Below are 6,438 nucleotides of genomic sequence, written 5' to 3'. Positions count from 1 at the left end.
ATATTTCCCCTATTATTGCTCAATATCATTTATGTGATGAGACTAAATTATAGAAACCTGTGTCCAAACCCAAAACAGAAATTAAGATGACCTTTCAAATGGGAGGAGATAACAATTTTATTCTATTCGATTATTTTAAGTTGCTTAATAATGTCCATCCCAAAAATCTCCGAGGAAGTAAAATGGCATCTCTCCTACTTTTAAAAGAGTTGTTACTTACATAGCTATTAGTGTTTTGTTTTGTTTTGTTTTTTTTATGCCTACAGCACCCAGTTTTCCTAGGTGGTCTCCCATCTAAGTACTAACCAGGCCCAACCCTGCTTAGCTTCCAAGATCACATGGGATCGGGCATGTTCATGGTGGCATGGCCATAAACTAGCTGTTAGTGCTTTTAAAAACATCTTGGAATGAAAATAAAATTCCTTTACTCAGTAACTTTTCCATGTCAGCAACATCCTGAACCTAAATCCATTCGGATAAATTTTAAATAATTACTCCATTCAGTTCTTGGTAAAGATAGTTAATAAATTGAATTAAATTGATCAGCTCTCTCCATATGAAACATTTCTAAATGCAAAGCACCATAACTCTTCCAATATACTTGTCGCATCTGTTAATGGCCAAGAACTTAGAGGGTGGGGAAGAGACTCCAATTCAATTTGAATTATTGCCAAAGTAGATGTAGTAGTCTTTCTATTGTTAATTAAGTACTGACTATATATAAAGTTTACTTGATAGTATGTCAAATAATTATTATTTTCTTATGTTTGTGACTTTCATTATTTATAATTAGTATATATTTACTGAACTACAGATGTACATAGGACCTGGGTATATATTAATAAATAAAGATTAGGTAGTCCCTGCCAATCTGGAGTTTAAATATAGTGGGGAAGACAGATAATAATTAACAGAATATAAGTATATGACTAGCATAAAGCAAGGGAACATGTTTCCATGTCACAATTAGAGAAAGGGTAAGGGTGTGAACTCCCTTATATTTAAAGTGATACGAAAAAGTAAGAAGGAGCCAGATACCTGAGGAAACAAGAAGGCTGAGGGAAACGTCATTAGTGAAAACCCTAATGTGGGTAACAGCTGGCCCCGTCTGAGGAATACCAAAGAGGTCAGTAGAGCCAGGCAGCAGTGGACAAAGGGAAGAGTGCTTAAGATAATGCTAGAGTAATGAGAAAGGCCTCAGTATGTGGCTCAAAGGCCACAAAAAAAGAGCTTGGATATTAATTGAGAGTACCATAGGAGGCGAATTTTAAGAGCTATATTGTTGGGGGATGGGGATTCTTTATTAACAATTGATAGACAATTAGACTTACTACAATTTAGCTTCAGTTGTCTCATGTATATTGTCCATATGTTAAAAAGAAGAGGAGGAGGAGGAAAAAGAAGAGAAAATAAATGAAGCATTATATTGTTTCTTAAGGTAATCCATCACAGAGCCTTAAAGCCAAAGATGATACCACACTTTTTAAGATTTCCATGCTAGTAAAAACAGCTTCTTGCTCTACAGCTTTCATAGTGTAAAGGATCTCTCTAAAATAAATTGCAATTTTCCTGGGAGAGAAAAAGAAGTCCTAATGCATGTGCACTGTAGCTTAACATAAAGCACGCCATCTGGTGCTTGCTTTTTATTTGGCAATGATCTATAATGACATATTATAACAGATTTTATCTGTTAATTACTAAGAAGCAAAAGTGATTTTAATCTCAAATTCCACAGAGCAAAATAAAACAGTTAACAGTAATGGGAAAAGTGTTCCTTAGAACTGAAAAATTACTTCAGAATTTACAAGTCTGTTTTGTGCAATATTACTATTACTCACTGGTACACAAACTTATAGCAGAGGTTTAGAACATTTCTTAGTGCTCTCATTTCCATGTTTAAATTTGTACTTATTTTCATGGTGGTGAAGCCCTTACTATGCATTAAGGATAAAATACTAAAATATGTATTTAGCAAAAGAACTAAACATTGCTTTATTTTTAAAATTTATATAAATCCAATTGCTTAATGAGGGTGCATCTCTATGCTTAGAACATGCATAAAAGACAGCAAATATATTTGAAATGTGCATTTTCCCCTCTGACATGCCAAAATGTGAAAGAATTTGAAGAATCAAATTAGAAATGGTTAACAGGTGATATTCAAGACAGATGATCCAATGCTCCCTCTCAGAAACATCTTTAAAAAACTGTTTTGATCCCAGAGCCCTGGAGGTTTACTGTTTTATCAGAAGTAATTTTACAGGTTGGAAATATATTTTCTTTACATGAAGTTGGATGGCTGAAGGAACATTCATGGGAACACAGGTCAACATTTTCACTCTTTTAAAAAACATCAGTGACACTGATGGGTACCCTATCTGTTAGAAGTTGTCATTTGCTGGTTCAAGGCAACTAATTTTGTCCCTTAAACCTTTAAGTTTGAAGAATTGAAAGAGAAATCATAAAGTTATACAAATAGAAGAGGCTTTTCAAAGATTATATGTCTATTCAAGCTTAATTTGATACGTGATTTACATTGTATTTCAACAGTACACTGTAGGATACAATTTAAAAACCTTCTAAATATTATTGCTGAAAGAGTTAAGCACTTGCATAGGACAGTGAATCAAACAGCTCGAAAAGCTCAGTATGAGGTTTGGCTGCTTGTTCTGGGATTACGCAGATATACTTTCTATCTAATTCAACCAGATGGTACTTCTTTTTAATTTATTTGAATCTATTTGTCATTTGCTTCTTGGCTATTGAACTCCCAATGCTCAGCTTGGTACCAAAATGCTTAGAATGAAAACAGCAATGACTATCTTCCCGTGGAACTAGGTGTAGCCATATCACTAAGTTCTATCAATGCAAGATAAGCAGGTTACCTCTGTTACAGAATAACAAATTATTTTATTCATATCCAGAATGTCTTATGATAATAACTATAACAATGTGAATAATCTTTTTTTTCTACATTGTAAAACCAGTTGACTAAAGTCAAGATGAAGAAGTGCAACCACCATTACTTTGACATAAACAATATCATCGATATAGTTTTTAAAAAGTATAAGCAGGAGCGATCTACTCATGGTATAGCAATATTGGTGATTTTCATTTCACGATAAGCCATAAACATCAAATATTTTAAACACAGAAAAACAGATATTTTATCCTGGGGAACAGTTATCTGACAGACACGCTAATGTCTACTCCCCACTTATTCCTTTTAGAAATACAACTGCTCTTAAAGCTCGGTATGACCACAAGACTAAGCTCTGAGATATAAGCACAGTAGAAATAATGACACCTCCAAGTCTCAACTTTCCTTAAAAGGAACTGCTTTTTCCTCCATGTCCACTGGCCTGAAAAATGGTAACATCCCTGCTTCCTGAAAAATGGTAACAACAGAAGCAGCCACCTTGGAGCCAGATATGGAAGCCACATATCTGACAGAACCACTTGATCACTCAGCCAGTGGCCAGGGATATGAATTATTTCTTCAAGCCATTGCATTTGTTATACCATCTTGTCTGATGCTTAAAAAAATATAACAAAGAAAGAATTATGTGAAAAGCTAAAATATCTTATTCTTGTAATTTTGTAATTGCAGTGTTTTAATAACTATGAAGAAATGCATTCAGGTTGATTTTAGAATTAATGTCCAGGGCTTCTCCAAACTCTCATATTCCATGTTTTATACCTGTTCTCCATTGCAAAATTCTTAAGCCAATCAAACAAGTGACTGTCTGCTGATCTTTAACAGTAAATGATAAATATCAATCAATATCTGAATTACATAGTAATGTGTTAATCTTTTATATTAATGTGACATCTCGTTGAAGTATATTTAATATTTCATAAAATCTATTTGGATGCAATAAAAATATTGCATATTGAATTATTCTGGATTTTGGCTACACTATAACTTTATATCTCAGTTGATAGCAAAACAGAACATAATTTGAAAGCCACACCTTCCAAGGCAAATACATATATAAAGTATATATATACTTTATATATCTATATCTATATATATATATACTTGTTCTTTATATATACATATAAAACAAGTAAAACAATCTGCATAGATACTCTATTAGTCATTACTAAAAACTGGTATTAACTATTCCTAATACCACTATTAAAAATAGTTTTAAACAGCTTATATTTTTTTGAATATATGTCTTAGATGTAAGTTATCATATCCAGTAAATAAATACTAATTTTAGTAATAAGCCCCTGAAGGGAAAGCATTTTAAGTATTCTAATAATACATATCATATTAACATTTTTAATAGTTACTGACACTATCAGACTCCTCTGATATTTTTCCTTCTTTTTCAACGGTTAGTTTCTTCTTCTTTATTATTTATTTCGTATATTTGTGCTTTCTTTCATGTTGGTCTTTATTAAGGTATCATTTAGCTTACCTTTTTAATTTTTTCAAATAAATAATACTTGATATGTAAATTTACTAAACTTTTATATTTATATTCTATCATTAATTTCTGTTTATATTTTATTAATATTTTCTTCATTTAATTTTCTACTTAGTTAGCTTTTGAACTGATAATAGAATTTATATTCAATTAAAAAAATTTTTACTGACGAAAGGTCTTAGTATTTTTATTTTTCCTGTAAACACAGCTTTAAATGTATTGCACAAATTCTGATATGTGTTTTCATTATTATCATTTCTTAGAAATTTTTTGCTTTGGTCTCGTGCTTCCCCTTTCACCTAGGAGTTGTTTATTTTTTATTTTTTATTTATTTAATTTGTTTTTAGGAGTTGTTTTAAAGGAGATATTTAATTTCTAGGTGCAAGTTTCTTTGGTTGTTTTTTATAGTGGTAAGAATTCTTAGTTCTATAGAGTTTTGATCCAAGAATATTGTTTGAAATATTTCTGCTCTGTGGTGCTAAACAACATTTTCTTTGCACCTTACCATATGATCAATTTTTGTGAATGTTTCATGTAGTATTAAGGAAGAAAATCACATTTTACATTATTGGATATGAGGAATATATACATAATTAATTATAGTAATACAAATTAAATTTGCTCTATTGTTTTGCTTTTCTTGTTTAAAAATTCCTATTAAACATATAATTTCTTCTTTTCCTGTCTTCCATTCTAAGAAATTTGTTTTTTAAATTTATTTCTTTTATATCACTTGAATTTCTCTGTTTTTTTAATCCTGTTTTTATTCCATGACACATAATTATTCTTTTTCTTTTTAAAACCATTTTTGATATATAAAAAGTATTTATAAATCAATGATAACTATTCAAGTTAATTCAACAATCAATGGACAAAATATATGAATAGATAATTCATAAAAGAGAGTGGAAATTTTTAAAATAAAATTATCAATGGCTACTTATTCTTAAAGGAGTATGTCCTTTAATAGTAATAGTAATGAAAGATTACTATTTCATAACAACATGAAATATTAATTTTTAACAGAAGAGAACTTGATTAAATGTGGTTAAAGAATAATATTCAAGCATTAAAAGTATTATGGGTAAAATTTTTTGTGGCTCTTAGCAACCCCCTTGCCTGGATTTTGAGTTCTAAAGGACAGAATTTTATATATTTCTTATAACTCCCCAATGTGATGTGTGTATTAATTTCAAATTTTAAAAAGTTTGCAAAAACAAAAATAGTACAGATAACAACCATTTACTCTTTACCCAAATTCATATGTTAACATTTCACCCATTTATTAGTTTCTTTCTTTTTTCGTTTTTCCTTCTTCCCGTCTTCCTTCCTTCCTTCTTTGCTCCCTCTTTCTCTCTCTCTCTTTCACCTGTCTATATATCTATCCATATTATGTTGTATGTTTTCATTCAAATTTATTCTTCCTCGGTCAGCTTATAGTTTCATATTCTTTTCTGATCAGATTTTATCCATTCTTTCATTCCTCTTCTTGGTTCAATCAATTTTGTTTTATTTCTTCCTGTTTTTTAACATTATGTTTTCGATTTTGAATTTCTGATTCCAGATGATTTTTCAAATCCACAAATGTTTGGTTTAAGATATGTAATACATTTTCAAGTGTCCTGTTATAGTTTTCTTCTGCTTCACCACTGTTTTTCCTTTTGTTATGTTGTTTGTTGCGGGGAAATTTGCCACTTGAATTGTATACTGTCTCATATTTAATTTTCATTTTGTCACAGTTTTCAAAGAAGAGTGTTTGATTCTCTGCATCTTTGTGGGGTGGTTTGGCAATATGTTATATTTTATAAGAATCTCGGTTCAAAAGCACCCATTTCTATTTGAGTAACAAAGTATGCTTCTCTACAAAATTTTCCTTAGGAGGAGTAAAGAATGGGAAGACAGGTTGTGTGTTTATTTATTTTTAATGTCTTTTGCCTTGAAATATCCTGAATTTTCCCTTCTACTCTTTTTTCTTTCATCATGCTTCTTCCAAAGGATG

The 6,438-nt window shown here is 30.6% G+C and overlaps 1 pseudogene; it reads right to left on the bottom strand.

Annotated features, from left to right (window-relative positions):
* Positions 1-257: 257 nt before the first annotated feature.
* LOC111732148 lies at positions 258-376 on the bottom strand (annotated as a pseudogene).
* Between the last annotated feature and the right edge of the window lie 6,062 nt (positions 377-6,438).

Source organism: Pteropus vampyrus, unplaced genomic scaffold (genome assembly GCF_000151845.1).
Source record: "Pteropus vampyrus isolate Shadow unplaced genomic scaffold, Pvam_2.0 Scaffold11, whole genome shotgun sequence".
Classification (NCBI taxonomy): domain Eukaryota; kingdom Metazoa; phylum Chordata; class Mammalia; order Chiroptera; family Pteropodidae; genus Pteropus; species Pteropus vampyrus.
This window is presented reverse-complemented; position numbering and strand designations above follow the sequence as displayed.